The 19,359-nt window shown below is 43.9% G+C and overlaps 1 pseudogene; it reads right to left on the bottom strand.

Annotated features, from left to right (window-relative positions):
• Nucleotides 1–7,047: 7,047 nt before the first annotated feature.
• Nucleotides 7,048–8,050, bottom strand: LOC139005560 (glyceraldehyde-3-phosphate dehydrogenase-like; annotated as a pseudogene).
• Between the last annotated feature and the right edge of the window lie 11,309 nt (nt 8,051–19,359).

The following is a 19,359-nucleotide window of genomic DNA, read 5'->3' as shown; positions in this document are numbered from 1 at the left end:
AGAGGGAGAACCTAGGGAGAGAATATGGCAAAAGATCCTGCACAGAACCTGACTACAGAACCTGGCTGAAGAACCTAGAGACAGAACCTAGAGACAGGACTTGGCTGGAGATCCTACACAGAACCCAGAGACAGAGAACCTAGAGAGAGAACCAAGAGACAGGAGTTGGCTGGAGATCCTAGACAGAACCTAGCCAGAGAACATGGCAAAAGATCCTGGACAGAACTGGCTACAGAACTTGGCTGGAGATCCTGAAGGGAGAACCTCGCTATGCTGATCAACTGAATGCTGACTCCGTTTCATTCCTTCTTCGCCGACTCCGTCCACACCTTTGGGGACCCCTGGACCTGCTGGGGTTGGACCCCAGCACTATCCCTCTCCCTTCCTCTATGTAAAAAATCAATTAAAAAATATATTTTTTTAAAAAGTCTACTAGTCCTTGTGTAGAGCCCTACATGGCCAGAAGCCATGTCGGCATAGGGAGCCCATCTCTGGACAGCCATAGGAGCCCCGAGTTTGCTGGGGAGGAGGTGGGGAGAAAGCGTACCCTTTTTAATATAGGGGGTGGATACAGCCTTGCTAGGTCCTGATTGGCCTTTGCAAAGAATTCTGCCTTAGCAACATCCTTGGGATTGGTTTATATGCCTTACTGCCTTGTTATTGATTATCTGCACATTGCCTGTCTTAGCAATATCAATACATTTTAAAGTTCATGTGCACACACTTACTTTTCTGCCCAGTTGGGTGCCTGAGTAACTTCACCTTGCTGGGATCTCAGGTTTTATTTCCCTGCTCCCAAAGTCCTAATTCCTGACTACCTAGCTTCCCTCTGTCTCCTCAGCTGCACCAGGGGAATTTCCATAACAAACCTTGCTAAAACTAGCCCTTATCTAGCACTAGTTTTCCTTTTCCCTATATTTTCTTTTCCACAATTCACCACCTTAGAAATTCAAAGTCTTTTCTTTATCTTCTCACTTCTCTAGAAATTCACTATTCTTTTGGTAAGGTGCAATTGAAACGGAATTTTTGGACTGGAGCCCGGATTCTTTGTCCACCAGAGCTGAAGAATGAATCAATGGACAGAAGGTGATGGGGAAAATAAGACATTTTTGGGGTGCTAGCAATCTGAATCTGTGCCAGTAATCTAATGTACATTCTTGATAGCCCATACTTAAGTCACTGCCCCTTTCTCCACAGTCTGGTCTAGCAAGACCTGCTTACCTAATTCCTCCCAATTTACAGAGGGGCCATAAATGAAGAATGTAACAGCTTAGCTACAGGGGAGTCACTGACATCACCCAGACAGGCATTTAGATACAATCTAACTTCTCCATTCTAACTGACTCAGGAGGGGCTGTGGAAGCCCACCACAAAAGCCTGGTAGTTAGGAAACAGATAGAAAACAAAGAAACTGAAGGGTATAAAGAGAAAGCTTCTCCATATTGGCTGACTAATGATTTGGAGAACTGACCCCCTGAGTCACTGTACTAGTACATGTGAAACATCTGAAAATAAATGGGTTTATCCTGAAGCTCCAAGTACTCCTGTGTATTTTTCGGTCACCTGGTAAATTCTATAACAAAGGTGGTATAGCAAAGGTGAAAATTTATTGAAGAGTAAGTACAGATTCCCACATGGGGAAGGGGAAAGAGTCCCACAGAATGGACTCTCATGGAGGGAGGGGAAAGGGTCCCACCGAGTTCCTTTTCCCTATGGCTTTTAAAGGCTACAGATCCTTGTGCCCTGATATCCCCTCTGATTGGTCACTATTGCCTTAGCCTGGTTACTATAGTAACTCTTGGGCTCAAAGGTCAAACCTCACATGGGACATATGAAGTTCTCCCCCCCCTCCTTCCTTATTGTTTTCCTGTTCCCTTTGAGCTTTCTTCTTCTCCTTCTGGATGAAGGGCTTCCTTCTCTTTATTTTGTAATTATAGACCTTTTGCTTTCCCCAGCTCCCTCATTCTATGGAAATGTACCTGTTGCAGCTTTTTGGCTTCCCTATTCTATGGAAATATAACTTCTGCTGCTCTGTAGCCCTGTGCTTCTTCCATGGTCCCCTTGATTTCTAAAATTTTCTAAAACCTGTCTTTTCCACCCCTAAAAATTCCTGTTTCACTATTAAACCCAGGTTCAAATCACCTCTTAGAGTTATTCATCTCTGGGTATTATCACATGTATGCATGACACACATGCTAATAAATTGTTTGTTTTTCTCTTGTTACTATGTCTTTAATCCAAATACAGGATCCCAGTTAGAAAACCTAGAAGGCTAAAAGGGAAAATAATTTTTATCTTCTATAGCCTTTTGGGAAAAAGTTGTTTTTTAGGGTGTTATATTCTAAAACTGGCTTTTTTTCTGGTTCAAGAAGAGGTAACTGTTACAAAATTTTAAAGGGTAGCAGTAAGGCTTCATTTGTTCACCCACTGGCTGATATTTGAGATTTAATATTTGGTATTTTAGTTGAGCTAGCAAAATTTTGATTTTTATAAAACACACACTCTTTCTGCGCAGAGTATGTAGAGCCTAATTGGCTGATTACAGCCTATCATACTTCAGTGAGTGAGTTTATTCCACAACTTCCTTGAATGTTTAGCAATCATAAAAAGGTAAAATATCATGAAAAAATTATTGTTGGTGAGTGGCAAAGAAGCATAATTGGGAAGGAAAGTAATATAAAAAGTAGTAGAAAACACCTTTGCCTACTTCGTAATTCCCTAGGGTCTGCCGTTCTGTACTCAGAATTGTGTTGGGGAAAGGAGAGTCCAGAGGCTATTGCAGAGTGACAGAGCTAGGAAAGGAATGAAGTCTAATAAATTCAGGTACAAACAGAGGTAGAGGGAAACCCAGGGACAAGGAGATCAAAGTTCTTCATCATTGCCATGTGGAGCCATGCCTGAGCCTAAGGCCAAAAGAAAAACATGCGCCCCCAAATATAAACAAATTTCACTTGTGAAACTAAGTAGAAAATATTAATAAAAGCTGAACAATAATCAATTATAACTACATATAAAGCTCTGTGTTGCCCAACCTGTTCCCATGCTATTTTTAGCCCCATTAACCCCCTTCATGTGATGTGACAGAACTGTGGCTGGAACCTGGCTCATTAGAAACAACTATTCCTCTTGCATTACACAGGGTCTTAAAACAAACAATGACTTGTCTTTATTTATACGTTTTTTCACCAAATATTTTTGCATAATTTATAGTTATAAAACTTAACTGTCAAATTTCATAGTGCTCCCTTTTGTATTTTGAACTGAGGAGAGTGCCTTACTTGCCTTACCTTAATCCTGGCCCTGCTGCTCATACACATTTCAGTTCAACAGAGGACTAAGCAATTATATAATTTGTGACAATTATATAACAATTCTATAAAGACAATTTTATAATGTGATTCATGTCTTCTTCCTCATCTTCTTTTTTATCCCTTTGTATTGTATTTCTGCAGTGACTAGGACATCTATTACCATGTTGATTTGAAGTAGTGACATTGTGTCTCATTCTCAAATTTGTGTGTTTAAAAAATTGTTACTATTATTTCATTATTAGGATTCATTATTAGTGTAGGATATTGTTAGTTGTTGGTTATCAGGTTAAGGAAGTCTATTCGTATTTGGCTAAGAGTTTTTATCAGACAATAGTGCAAATTTCATCAATTGCATTTTCTTCAGCTGTAACTGATATATCTCTTTAATCTGTTATAATACTAGAGGCTTGGTGCACAAAATTTGTGCATTGGGGGGTCCCTCATCTCGGCCTGCGCCCTCTCGTAGTCCAGAACCCCGAGGGGGATGTCCGCCTGTCAGCTTAGGCCCAATACCCAGGGATCAGGCCTAAGCCGCAGTTGGACATCCCTCTCACAATTTGAGATTCCTCACTCCTTACGACCCACCTGCTCATTCCTTACTGCTCAGCTCGCTACTCCTTAGCACTGTTGCGGAGGCAGGAGAGGCTCCCGCCAACACCGCTGGACTCACCAGCTATGAGCCTGGCTTCTGGCTCAGCGCCTGCTCCCCCTGAGGGAGTGCACTGACCACCAGGGGGCAGCTCCTGCATTGAGTGTCTGCGTGTCTGCTCCTGGTGGTCAGTGCACATCATAGTGACCAGTCATTCTGACGTAATGGTCACTTAGGCTTTTATTATATAGATAAATTACATGAATTGATTTTGTTATGTTCAAGTATCCTATTTTTAGCATAGGTATTGTGGATGAAATGGGCCACATGCTGACCTGACAAGCTCAGGGGAGGCCTGCATGGCAGTCTTGCAAACTCAGAGACCTAAAGTAACCACAAAGGATGGTCTGAAATTAAACTTTAAAAGCAGTTACGGTGGGCAGTTACGTCCTTGGCCAGAATGTTCACTGACAAGGTCAACCTTTACCTTAACTGAGCCTATCTATCTTTTTGCATCTATGATAACATACCCTTGAAATGTCTGGGTAACTTGTGACTTCCCTTTTTATGGAGACCCTAGGGCACAACCAAATGTGCTGGGCGCCAGGACAGATACCACAAATTCCTTCATTATCATGTTAATTGATCCTGCACCCACCTAAGTGTGTGTCCATCATTTTACTTTTTATACAATCCCAGGGGTTTCCCCTGCTTTGCTTTATCCCTCCTCCTTAATCTACCACCAATGAATTTCATGTTACCCACCTACATCCCTCCTTTGATTGCAATGTATAAATACAGATGTAACCTGCCATTCTCTGGAGCATTATCTCAATTCATTGAGGTTCTGCTTCCGGGCATATGTTGACAGTTTGGCTCAAATAAACTCACAAAAATTCTTTACAGGTTCCAATGGTTTTTTTTTATGTTAACAGTATCTAGTTAGTGTTAATAAAGAGAGGGAACAAAAGGAATCAGACATTAAGTGTAATAAACTAGGTAGCTGAATTAAACAATAAGTCTGCTTCCCTAGGAAGTTGAAGCATTCATAGGCTTCTCAGGAGACCACTGCAGCCTCCACCCTCAGGACCTAATCCCTGAAGTGGCCAAGAAGGATGTCACAGGTCATTAGCTGGGATTACTCAGGGAGGAATAAAACAGCAGAAGAAATTCCTGTTGAGCCATGTGCAATAGAAGCCAAGATGCCAACCATAAGGGAAAAGTGTCTGTCCTGGGAAAAATATCAGATTAGTAAAGGGACCCAGAACCCAGAAGATCTAGGAAATTCATTGGTTAGGGGAGGGCCCAGCACAAGCTCATGAAGGACTGGGAAACTGATTGATTTGTTTGAAAGAGTACCTGTTCCACCCCAAGCCCAAGATATTAAAGTCAGTCTCTCTCTCTCTCTCTCTCTCTCTCTCTCTCCTGGTAATACATATTGGTTTGTCCATCGTTTCACGCATTCTTTCTCCATAGAAGCCATGTGGGCCTAGTAGCCAGGTGGGCCCCAAGCAGAAGCTCCAAGTGCAAGCCTGGGTAGAGCAACACAGTGCCAACCGTAGTGCTTCAGGGAACAAGACCAAGCTAGCCAGATGGGGACAGAGTCTGAACTAGACTGACTCAATGGCACAGAATTTCTGGTTCCTGGCCTTTCTTCTGGTATTAAAGACAAGACTGGACTTCTTCCATAGTGGGACAGAGCTGAACCCAGGGCAGTCCTTTTTGTTTGCTTCAGCTTCAATAAATCTTACCACCAGACCTTATGCTCCCATGCATGGTCAACAAAATGCTTTTATCAAGACACCTCAAGGACCCCAATTCCACAAGCAACACTTATTTTTTTTGGATTACTGCTGATTACATTTTCCTTTATTTTATCCAGGATTTTTCCTTCTAATCACTTGTTATTTTTTTCTTATATTATCATATAATATTTATTCCAATGTTATACTAGATTCAAAAGAACTTGGAAAACATTCTTTCATTTTCCACCCTCAAGAATTTTGTATAAAATTTAAGTGATTTATTCCTTAAAGTTTTGGTAGACTTCACTGTAAAACCATTGAACCTCTTGTTTTTTTTACTGGGCAGATCTTTAAATTCAGGTTCTATGACTTATATATCTGAATTCTTTGTAAATTTTGGTTGTGTTTATTTATGTATCTGTTCATTTTTTTCTGTTTTAAATTTTTTAGTAATATTTTTCATGGTTCTATTTCTTCTGACTGTTTTTGCTAAGTTGTACTCTTTAAAAAATAAGTCCTTAGCAAAATTTATGATTCTATTGGGATAAAGTTGTCCATAATATCCTCTTATTATAATTTTAACTTTTAGGATCTAGAAGATGTCCATTTTTCATCCCTGATATTTAAAGTTTGTGCTTTCTGCATTTGTTGATTAGTTTTTCTAGAGTTTATCACTTTGGTTCATCATTTCAAAGAAAGAATTTATTGCTTTGTTAATTCTCTTTTGTTTGTTTTCAAGTTTTTGATGTTGCAGATCATGCTCCCTGGGAAGCAGACTCCAAGTGAAATTTGGCACAGTAGGTTGATTAGGTAGTGTTCTTGGAATTAACACCTACAGGGAAAGGATTGGAAGACAAAGAAGTTGGGTTCTGGTTCTTTCACAACAAAGGCTGCAATCAGTCCCACAGAGTTCTGAAACTGGGATGGCCTTTCAGAGTTATGAGTTGATGTGATTGGGCCAGGACTTCATAGCCCTGCATCCACATTGTTGGATGCTTCAGGGAAGGGTGGAGGGAGACTTCTGGTGAGACTGTTCTGCCAGCCAACAGCACTCAGCAGCTCACAGAATGATTAGTTTAGTAAAGGGGTGAAACACAACACCCAATTTAGAACTTAGAATATCTGCTTTTAAGATTCATTCTACTTGAGTCAACCTCCACATATGTGTTGAAAGCAGCGGCTTCTTTATGATTCTGATGGGCTTTTTTTTTTTGGCTGGGTACAGTGAACTTTATTGATGGTGCATGACCAAACAGGGCTTCCTAGGCCCCTCCCCTTCTCCAGGGGGTCTGGGATGAAACGGTGGTCAGGAGATTCTGTGTCGGGGGATCAATCTGGGGCAGGGACTCCCCAGCAGCAGAAGGCCTCTCTTCCTCTTGCTGGGGCTGGTGGTTCAGGGGACTCTTACTCCTTGGAGGCCATGTGGACCATAAGGCCCACCACCCTGTTGCTGTAGCCGAATTCATTGTCATAGCAGGAAACGAGCTTGACAAAGTGGTCATTGAAGGCAATGCCAGCCCCAGCATCAAAGGTGGAAGACTGGGTGTTACTGTTAAAGTCGCAGTAGACCATCTGGTCCTCAGTATAGCCCAGGATGCCCTTGAGGGGGCCTTATAATGCCTGCTTCACTACCTTCTTGATATCATCGTATTTGGCAACTTTCTCCACACGGCAGGTCAGATCCACAACCAACACATTGGGGTTGGGGACACGGAAGGCCATGCCAGTGAGCTTCCCATTCAGCTCAGGGATGACCTTGCCCACAGCCTTGGCAGCTCCAGTAGAAACAGGGATGATGTTCTGGGCAGCCCCTCGGCCATCACGCCACAGCTTCCCAGAGGGGCCATCCACGGACTTCTGGGTGGCAGTGATGGCATGGACTGTGGTCATGAGTCCATCCATGATGCCAAAGTTGTCATGGATGACCTTGGCCAGGGAGGCCAAGCAGTTGGTGGTGCAGGAGGCATTGATGACAATCTTGAGGGAGTTGTCATTCTTGTCATGGCTCACACCCATCACAAACATGGGGGCATTCGGAGAAGGGGCAGAAATGATGACCCTCTTGGCTCCACGCTTCCAATGAGCCCCTGCCTTCTCGCTGGTAGCGAAGACACCGGTGGGCTCCACAACATACTCAGCACAGCATCACCCCATTTGATGTTGGCGGGATCTCACTCCTGGAAGATGGAGATGGACTTCTTATTGATGACAAGCTTCCCGTTCTCAGCCTTGAATGTGCCTTTGAACTTGCCATGAGTAGAATCCTACTGGAACATGTAGACTGTGTAGTTGAGGTCAATGAAGGGGTCATTGATGGCCACAATATCCACTTTGCCAGAGTTAAAAGCAGCCCTGGCAATCAGGTGCCCAATGCGGCCAAATCCGTTCACTCCTACCTTCACCATTGTGTCTCAGGGTTGTGGCTGGCACACCGCAGGAGGAAAGGCTGTCTGACAAACAGGAGGAGCAGAGAGCCAATGGGCTTTTTTTTTTTTTCCTGTTGGTAATTCTTGAGAGTAAGGAAGCATAGTCATCAATTTTGCAGCAGAGCTTGAAGTTTCAACTGATACTCAGCATCACCCTCATTATCATGGACTGAATATTTGTGTTTCTAAAATTCATGTTGAAGATCCAAATATCCCGTGTGATGGTATTCCCGGGTGGGGCCTTTGGGAGATAATTAGGTTCAGATGAGATAATCTTATGATGCCATTCATCCTACCTAATAAAAGAGAAACATGGTAATTAGCCGTACATCCGCTACCCTTCCCATTGGCTAATCAGTGAGATATGCAAATTAACTGCCAACCAAGATGGCGGCCAGAAGCCAGGCAGCTTGAAGAGAACAGGGAGGCTTGCTTGCTCCAGTGACTGCGGACTCCAACGTTCCCCGCCTGACTTGCCGGCCTCTCAGCTGAAACTCTAAGCAACTATGTTGCAAATATAGAAGCTAAACAAAACCCCAGAAACAAGCTTTAGTCAGCTGGGCTTCAGCCAGCCGGACCACAACATTGTATCAAATACAGAAGGTAAACAAAGGCCAGAAACTGGCTTTCAGCAGCCGAGGCCTCAGAGCTAAAAATGGCCCAGAATAAAAAAAGAAAAAGAAGAAAAGGAGCGGTTGGGAGCTTCAGTCACCCGCCAGCCTGAAAATGGCCCTCAGCCCCTCACCCAGACTGGCCAGGCACCCCAGTGGGGACCCCCACCCTGATCCAGGACACCCTTCAGGGCAAACCAGCTGACCCCCACCCTTGCACCAGGCCTCTATTCTATATAGTAAAAAGGTAATATGCCTCCCGGCACCAGGATCAGCATGACAGGGGGCAGCGCCCAAACCCCCTGATCGCCCTGCGGCTCTGTGTGTGACAGGGGGTGGGGCCACAACCTCCCTATCTGCCCTGCTCTGTTCGTGACAGGGGAAGGTGCCCCAACCCCCTGATCGCCCTGTGGCTCTGTGTGTGACAGGGTGCAGCGCCCTAACCCCCTGATCGGCCCTGCTCTGTGTGTGACAGGGTGCAGCGCCCCAACCCCCTGATTGGCCCTGCTCTGTGGGTGATAGAGGGCGGCGCCCCAACCCCCTTATCAGCCCTACTCTGTGAGTGACAGGGGGAAGCTCCTCAACCCCCTGATGGGCCATGCTCTGTGCGTGACAGGAGGGAGCTCCTCAACCCCCTGATGGGCCCTGCTCTGTGCATGACAGGGGGCAGCGCCCCAACCCCCTGATGGGCCCTGCTCTGTATGTGACAGGGTATGGAGCCCCAACCCCCCTGATGGGCCCTGCTCTGTGCATGACAGGGGGCAACACCCCAACCCCCTGATTGGCCCTGCTCTGTGCGTGACAGGGGGTGGCGCTGCAACTTCCCTATCGACCCCGCCTTGAGTGTGACAGAGGGCGGTGCCACAACCCCCCAATCGGCTCTACCATGAGCTTGACTAGGGGTGGCATCGCAACCTCCCGATCCCTGCTCTGTGCATGACAGGGGGCAGCGCCCCAACTTCCCAATCGGCCCTGCTCTGAGCCCAACCAGGGGCTGCACCTAGGGATTGGGCCTGCCCTCTGCCACCCGGGAGCAGGCCTAAGCCAGCAGGTCATTATCTCCTGAGGGGTCCCTGACTGGAGAGGGCACAGGATGGGCTGAGGGACCCCCCGCAAGTGCACAAATTTTTGTGCACCTGGCCTCTAGTCTAATCTAATAAAAGAGAAACATGCAAATTGACCTCACCTCCGCTATGCCCCAAGCCACACCCACCAGCCAATCAGAGCGACTATATGCAAATTAACCCACCAAGATGGCGGCTGGCAGCCACGGAGCTGGAGCAAGCAGGAGGCTTGGTTGCCCCGGTAATGGAGGAAGCCAAGCTTGCCACCTGCCCTGGCTGGCTGTGGCCTCCACTCAAGGCAACAAAGTTTTAATTATAGAAGATAGCAGATACCTGCTTCCTGTCAGCCTCTACTGGGAGCTTGGGTGGCTGGGGGCTGTGGCCAGCCTGCAAACAGCCATCTGCCCCTCACCCAGGATGGCTACACCCTCATGGGGTGAGTGTTTCTGCTGGGGGGCTTAGCCAGCCTGCAAACAGTCATCAGCCCCTCACCCAGACTGGCCAGGCACCCCAGCAGGACCCCCCACCCTGAAGGGGGTGTGGCCAGCCTGAAAACGGCCCACAGGCCCTCACCCAGGCTGGCCAGGTACCCCAGTGGGGACCCCCACACTGAAGGGGCTGTGGCCAGCTTGCAAACAGCCATCAGCCACTCACCCAGGGTGGCCAGGCACCCCAGCGGGACCCCCACCCTGATCCAGGACACCCTTCAGGGCAAAGCAGCCAGCCCCCACCCATGCACGAGGCCTCTATCCTATATAATAAAAGGATAATATGCAAACTGACCCTAACAGCAGAACGACTGGGAATGACTGGTCACTATGACACACACTGACCACCAGGGGGCAGATGCTCAATGCAGGAGCTTCCCCTGGTGGTCAGTGTGCTCCCACAGGGGGAGCTCTGCTCAGCCACAAGCCAGGCTGACAGCTGCCAGTACAGCGGTGGTGGTGGGAGCCTCTCCCGCCTCCTCAGCAGCGCTAAGGATGTCTGACTGCAGCTTAGGCCTGCTCCCCGCTGGCAAGTGGACATCGTCCAAGGGGTCCTGGGCTGCTAGAGGGTTGTCTGACTTCCAGCTTAGGCCCAATTCCCCAGGGAGCTGGCCTAAGCCAGCAGGTGGATATCCCCCGAGGGGTCCAAGACTGCGAGAGGGCACAGGCTGGGCTGAGGGACCCCCCTGAGTGCACAAATTTTTGTGCACTAGGCCTCTAGTATCCTAATAAAGAGAGAAAGAGATACCAGAGTGCTCGCTTGTTCTCCCCATTCCCTCTCTCCAGTACATCGAACCCCCATCATGTGAAGACATAGTAAGAAGGCAGGTTTCTGAAATCCCAGGAGAGGGACCTCACTGGGGGCACTCCAAAACCATGAGAAATAGATGTTTTATTCTTTAACCCACCCAGTCTATGATATTTTGTTATAGGAATCTGAGTTGACAAGGACACTTTACAACTGCCCATTTATATTCCCTTAGTCTTAAATAAGACCTCTGTTGGTCTGGGTAGGATAGCTTTCGATGACTCAGACCTGTGTCCCCAAGGATTCTGTAGCCCTATTCACTATGTGGTTTCAGGCCATCTCTGTTGTATTATTACACTTACTCTCAAAATTGAGCAAAGGAGTAACAAGAGATTCAAAACAGTGTTAAACATATTCCTAGCTGCTCTCATCTTTGACAAGAGCTCTAACTTTTCCTGAGGTTTAGATAAATTAGCCTCAATTGGCTCCTTGGGGGGAAAAATGCCTGAAGTACTCAGGAAGAAGCCATAGCTGAAGTTCATTGGAGTCAATAAGTTGTACCTTTGTCAATCAGAACTTCTTTACCCACAGAGTCGAGAATTACTGGTTCTGGAGGCTCAATCTCCTCAATAGGTAACTGGTGTGATATTAAGTAAGTAATTTTAAGATCTTGATTTTTAGGCAGTCTACCATTTAGAAACACAAAACCATATTATGATTGTTGATTTAGAATAATTACAAATCCTAATAGTGACATCCCATATTTGTGAAAGGAGTTTTTATGGGTAAAATATGCAGGTTTAGGAAGTTTTAGGAATTAGGGGTTCCATGGGGAAGAACCGCAGGGCTGCAAAGCTGGGAGCTGCCAAAATGCACATATTCACAGAATAAGGAGGCTTGGAGCTGCCAAAAAGGATACATTTATAGAAGAAAGGGAGAGGAAGCCACTCATTCACAGAATAAAGAGGAAGACCACAGGAAATAGAAAAACAAAAGGGAAAAAAAGAGGGGAGCCCCACGTGGGGTTTGAGCTCTGAAGCTGCTATAAGTGACCAATCAGAGGGGCTATCAGGACACAAAGAACAGCAGCCTTTATGAACCTTAAGAAAGAGGGACTTGGTGGGTTTCTCTCCCCCTGCCCATGTGGGAGTCTGCTTGTTTTCCAATAAATTTCCACCTTTTCCTATACCACCTTTTGTCCGTGGCTTCATTCTTTGAATCCACCTGGATGAGAACCTGGGAAATCACCTTTGCATCCTGCTCAGAGGAAAACAACCCATTTTGGTTTAATTTCCGCATTTCACTAGTATGATTTTATATCTGAGTTAAGCACTTCATTGGAAATGTTAATTGGCCATGCCATTTTTCTACCCTGCCAGCACCAAGTGACTGATTGGTCTTTATACAGAACTAGAGGCCTGATGCAAGAAATTTGTGCAAGGGTAGGCGTTTCTTCCCCCTGTTACGGCCACCCAGGCTTCCCTCTGGCTTCCAGCACCTGGGCTTTCCCTGGCTGCTGGCAGCGGGCCCCAACCCCCGCCCTTACCCTCCTTGGCTTGGCTCTGCCTGAGTCCACTGCCATCCCCCCTTCCTCCTCAATTGATTTCTCACTGGCCAGTGGCCTGGGCCTCCCTCTGCAGGGCAATTGTGAGGTGATGGCCTGGGCCTCCCTCTGCAGGCCAATTGTGGGGCAATGGTGAACCCCCCCCCGCCCCCCCCCCCCCCCCCCCCCCCGGCTAATCGCATTGCACCCACCTTGGCTGGCCTGGAGCCAGTGCATTTCATAGCGTGGTCGTCTGGATGGTTGTTCTGCTATTCGGCCATTTGGTCTATTTGCATATTATGCTTTTATTATTATAGATGTTGCTTTTAAGAGGTATCAGTGTTTGTTTTTGTGTTGAGGTGAGGGAGCCCATACTACTGAAATTAAGGATAGTCTACCTCTCACCACCGTAGCCACCATGCTCACATGCCCATTATGCCAGCATATTGGTTGCTTTCAGCTGAACAAGTCATTTGTCAACTAAGGTTTTACTTCTTCCATATAAGCATACAATGGCGGAATGTGAAAATTATTTAATATCTAATAAATGTTTAGGAACAGCATCCTGAGATGTGGAATATATTGCCTCCTGTATCCAAAAGTTACTACTTAATGTTATGCTTCCTCCTTGTTGATGAGAAATGCAATAAGCACTAATTTTTTCTTTACCTTGTGGATGTCCCTTGAAGCCCAAACCACTGAACTCCTAAATTTCACTGACTTGGCAGTCTTTATTTTTTGTAATGTAAGAGATTATTATTTTTCTATATTGATATTCAGTTGTTCCAGCGCCATTCTTTCCCCCATTAAATTACATTGGCTAATTTGATAAAAACCAACTGACTACATACCCATGCATACATTTTTGGATTATATGCTGTTCCATTACATCTAAATATTTGTCCTTGTTCCAATACTCCACTCCCTTCATCATTGTAGCTCAGGTATCATATATTCTTCAACATTGCTGTTTCTTTTAATTTTTAAAATGCTTTAACTATTCTAAATTGTTTTAATTACATAAAAATGTTAGAATCAGCCTTTCAATTTTTACAAAAGTTCTGCTGATGTTTTAATTTATTAAAATGAATATTTATTATATGTATCCACATAAATATAAAATATAGTTTCATTGTATGTATAGCTTTATTTATTTTATCTTGCTCCAGATTCAGTGTGCTTCTTAAATCTTAGCATTTATGCTATTTATCAATTTTGAAAAATTCATGATATTTACCCTTTTTCTTTTTGCAATTATCCTATTTCAACCTATTGCCTTTTTGCCCACCTTTTTTTCTCAAACTTTTTTTAGTCTCTGTAAAATCCTCAACTTTTTCTCACGATTAATTAATGGTCTTTTGGGAAGTCTTAACTATTTTATAACCAGTGTGTCAGAGACTAGGGTTTGTTCTCTCAATATCCATATTCCTCTTTGTAGTAATACAATTTTAGATTAATAATTGTCTACCTGCCTATTCCCAAGCCTCCATGCAAGTACTTATGGTCTAATCAATGAGACATACGTAAAATTGATGTGTACAACTTCTGGAAGGAGAGGAGTAGGCCCTCCTATTTTTCTCTACCACTGGGGCACAGTGGGGGATAGATGTGATGGCAGGTTGTGGAGCAGCCATGCTGGGCACAGACATAAAAACTTACTGAGGATGTTACAAAAAGAAATCTGATTTCATGACAATAAGGAAATGCCTTACAACCACAGGAGCCCTGAGTTGCTTGCATTTATGAAAGAAAAAAAAAATCTATCTTATCTGAACTACTATTTACTTGAAATTGTGTTACAGTCTCCTATATTCTATCAGAGCATATTTCTAAGTAATAAACCCCATATATTGGAAGTTGGTTTTTTAAAAATTTAATATATTTTTCATTTTTACAACCTCTTTTTGGCCCCTTTCCAAATATATATGTGTTTTTTTATGCCATCTTATTTCTTACAGTAACAGATTTGTTCTTTCCTGCTTTATTCAATTTAAAGACACTTATTTAATAGTCTTGGTGTCAATCAGAGTATGATCTGAAAAAAGAACTATCAGATTTGTATATAATAAGGGATTTGCCCTTATATATTTGTGGGAGCTGGTTAAATAGTCTTTGGGAGGCCGTGTTCTGTGTCTAGTACTGAGCCTGAAGTCATGAGGACATGCAAAGAGGATGAAAAGATGGGTGTGAAATGCAGAAAGCAAGGACAAACCAGTACCTGCAAGGATAAGCCAGAATCCATCAGGAATAACTGGACTCCAGGTCAACCTTTCACTGCTTCCAAGTCTCCAAAGTCAAAGCTGTGATGATTTGCAGGAGGAGCTGGTACCAACGAGTACCTCATTCAGAACCAGAGAGGCTGACTGGGGAATCTGGCAGGTGTGGCATTACTGTAAACCTAGCTATTGTCCTACTTCAATAAGTGAGACAGTCAATAAACAACAACCTACATGAGCAGCAACAGTACCTTGTGCCCAGCACTGACTTCTGAGAGTAAAAAGAATATAGCTCCTATTTCACTTCACCCTTCCAAATCCAATACAGTTCTCTCTCACAGCTGTCACTAACACAAAACTAGGCTGAGAGGGGAATTCTGGGAAACATAATTCCAGCTTAATTAATGAAGTATAATACAAATCCACTACAGTATCTGTGGTAGCCAACCTTGAAGATTTCCCTGATAAATGGGCTCCTATTGGTCACACCCTTGTGTTGATCCCCTCCCACATTTAATGGGACTGACCTATGTGAGGAATAGGATATTACCAAAGTGACAGTGTGTGATTTACCAGGTTTGATCATTAAAGACATTACAGCCTCCTTCTTGGTCTCTTACATCGTTCCTTCTGGGGACATCTAGCTATCATGTTGTGAGGACAGTCAAGCAGACTTATAGAGAAAACCACATGGAGAAAACCCAAGGCTTCCTGCCAAAAGCCAACACCAATTTGCCAGCTAGGTGAGTTAGCCACCTTGGAAGCAACTTTTCAAACCCCAATGAAGTTCCTATGCTCTGAATGTTTGTGTCCTCTCAAATTCATATGTTAAAAACCTAAAGCTCAAGGTGATGATATTAGGATGTGGAGGCTCTGAGAGGTCATAAGGGTTGAGTACACATGAATGAAATTAGTGCCTTTATTAAAAAGGCCCCACAAAGCTCCCTTGCCCCTTTCATCATGTGAGGATACAGGGGGAAGGTGCCATCTAGAAAGTGGGCTCTCACTAAACACCACATATGTTGGCACCATGGTCTTGATCTTACAAGCCTGCTTATACCAACCTGAACAGACTAAGGTAGAACTCTTCAGACCATTTCAGCTAGTCACCCTCAAGTCTTCCAGCTCATACCACAACCAACATGTCTCTACAAATAATGCTCTCCGTACTGAGTTTGTGACCTATACAAATGGTGAAGTAATATAATTAGTGTTGCTTAAGCCATTTGGCAATGGTTAAAAAAACAACAACAGTGTTTAGTTCTTCATAGTGGTTTAAATAGATTTCTTTGTATGTTTTGTAATTTTGTATTATGAATTCATTTTAGAGGGGCTTTTGATCTGAAGTTCCACTAGATGTTTTGGTTTGAGGGTGCTTACAGTCAGAGTGTTTTGCTTTTGTTTCTGTCAGGTGAATGAGGGGTTTCACTGAACTGAGTATAATTTGACATTAATACTTTGAGCCTGAGGATTCCCAGATTTTATATATATATATATATATGTATGTAAATCCCAAATTCACATGAGGTGAAAATCCATTGTCTTACTTTGTATTTCTCTGAAAGCATAACTTAATGTAATGACTTGTGTGTAGGTGTGGGTGATCCCAGAAAGTCAGAAGGTGAGAGTAAAGACAGTAAGCCAGGGAAGGATGTAATGCCAATAAAAACTGTGCTATTGAGCTATAGTCATCCCTGGAGGCAAATGAGGTTCAGCCTTCCTGGGGTATTTTCTAAGAAACAAAGTGGAAGTTTTATCAGAATTTCTCCTTTTAAAAATCAGGAGACATAGCTCCATTGTGAAGGGACCTCCTGAGGAGTGAGAGGTCCCAGCCCCACATCAGGCCCCCAAGCCCAGGGTTCCAGTGCCAGGAAGAGAAATTCCCATACCTTCTGGCTATAAAAACCAGCTGGGATTGTGGCTGAGTGAAATGGGTGATCCTGAGGTCTCAGGCATTCGTCCTAAAGGGTCTACATGGACTTACTCAGATGCACTTGCTCTGAGCTCCAGCACTGGGTCAGTGTCTAGAAAGGCACCAGTGTCTTATGAGGAGGAACTGCCTTGTCTGGCCTTAGAATGAGAGCTGGAGGAACAGTGTTCTTCCAGACAGAAGTTCTGACAGAGGCCACTGTTCTTTTTCTGAGTGTGCTCCCCACCCCACCTCCACAGAGCTGGCTGGCAGACACCATATCTGAGTCTCCATCAACCTGGCTAACACTGTTTGCTTTGCCCTGGCGAATTTCCTGAAACCCTGCTCCACCCAATTTGATGGCCCACCTAGCTTTTTCCTGTGGCTTTTCCGTACAAATGGGCTGTCCTTGCTCATGCTTTAGATATTCCTAAAATATATAAAACAAGCATCATCTGGCCTTGGTTTGCCATAACTCTTGCTAAGTGGCCTCAGGTCTGGCATTTAGTTCCCAACTTGGCCTCTCCTGGGCACCTGCAAGCCAAACATAAGTAGCAGCCATTTGCAGATATTTTGTAGCGCATGTTAGGTAGCCCTGGAAGGGCACAAGTATGGCTGAACTTGGTCTGCATCTCAGAAGGGCCCAGAACCAGCACATCTGGTAGATAGCTTCAGGCCATGCATGCCAAAGCTTCTCAATGAGCAACACATTCAAAGTACAGTCTCAGAGAGCATCAGAGCCCTGGTGAAATGGGTCCTGCTCTATGAGATCAGACACTGCACAACAGATCCTCCGCTGTGGTTGTGGCCAGTACTCACAACTGATCAGTCTGTGGTAAATACTTCTTATTGACATTCCAACAGCAATCAAGGCTCAACTACAACAGGAGGGCACACATAGTCCACATGAGGGTGTGCATACCTGGAGCAACAAGCTTGGGTGACAGAGGAGGCTTTGCCACTGGTTCCTACAGGGAACCTACCAGGTAATGTCACTCTACCAAGACCAGGAGACATAGCAGATCTACCTAATACATAGAAACAAACACAGGGAGGCAGCCAAAATGTAGAGACAAAGAAAAATGTCCCAAATGAAAGAATAAAACAAAACTTCAGTAAAAGAATTAAACTAAATGGAGACAAACAACATACCAGAAACAGAGTTCAAGACACTGGTTATAAGAATGCTTAATGAACTTACAGGAGGAGTAGATGAACTTAGTGAGAACATAAATAAAGTTATAGGAAACACAAAAACAGAACTAGAAAACATAAAAATAACCAGTCAGAAATGAAGAATTTATTAACTGAAATGAAGATTACATTTCAGAGAATCAACAGTGAAGTAGATAAAGCAGAGAATCAAATCAGAAATTTGGAAGATAAGGAAGCAGAAGACACTCAATCAGAAGAACAACAACAAAAAAAATAATGAAGATAATATAATGAGTCATTTTGGACAATTTCAAGCATACCCATATTTGAATCTTGGGGTGCCAGAGGAAAAAGAGAGAGAACAGAAATTAAAAAGCTATATGAACAAAATGACAGAAAACTTCCCTAACTTGGTGAAGGAAATAGACATACAAGTCAAGGAAGCACAGAGTCCCAAACAAGATGAACCCAAAGAGGCCTACATGAATACATATAGGTAGAATGTCCAATATTAAAAATAAAGGGAGACTCTAAAAAGCATCAAGAGCCTGGCTGGTATAGCTCAGCAGTTGAGCATCAACCCAGAAGCCAAGAGGTCACCAGTTCAATTTCCAGTCAGGGCATATGCCAGGGGTTGCAGGCTTGATCCCAGTAGGGATGTGTGCAGGAGACAGCTAATCTATGATGTTCCTCTCTCATCAATGTTTCTATCAGTCTATCCCTCTCCCTTCTTCTCTCTGTAAAAATCAATAAAAACATATCAAACTATAGCAGGAAGGCTGGGGAGGGTTGGGGGGTAGGAGAGGGGGGTAAGAGATCAACCGAAGGACTTGTATGCATGCATATAAGCATAACCAATAGACATAAGACACTGGGGGATAGGGGAAACGGGGCAATGTCAGGAAGGGGGAAAAAAAGGAGACATATATAATACTCTTTGTAATACTTTAAGCAATAAAACAAAATTAAAAAAAAAAAGCATCAAGAGAAAAGCAGTTAGCTACCTACAAGGGAGCTCCCATAAGATTGTCAGTTGATTTATCAACAGAAACTTTGCAGGCCAGTAAGGATTGGAAAGAAATATTCAAAACAATAAAAAGCAAAGACCTACACCAAGATTACTCTACCCAGCAAGGCTATCATTTAAAATAGAAGGACAGATAAAAGTTTGCCAGACAAGGAAAAGCTAAAAGAGTTTATCACTACCAAACTAGTATTACAAGAATGTTAAAGGGCCTTTTCTAAGGAGAAGAAGAAAAATAAAAATATCAAAAATATGAATAATAAAATGGCAATTAGTGTATATCTATTAACAATTATTTTCGATGCAAATAGATTAAATGCTCCAATCAAAAGAGACATGTTGGCTGAATGCATAACAAAACAAGATCTTTACATATATTGTCTATGAGAGGCTCACTTCAGATTAAAAGACAACAGAGAATGAAGGTAAAGGGATAGAAAAAGACATTTCATGAAAATAGAAACAACAACAAAATATGTGGTAACAATACTTACTATACCAGACGATATAGACTGTTAAACAAAGGCTAT

Source organism: Myotis yumanensis, unplaced genomic scaffold (genome assembly GCF_028538775.1).
Source record: "Myotis yumanensis isolate MYYU_CA2020_CCGP unplaced genomic scaffold, mMyoYum1.0.hap1 SCAF_1, whole genome shotgun sequence".
NCBI classification, from domain to species: Eukaryota; Metazoa; Chordata; class Mammalia; order Chiroptera; family Vespertilionidae; genus Myotis; species Myotis yumanensis.
This window is presented reverse-complemented; position numbering and strand designations above follow the sequence as displayed.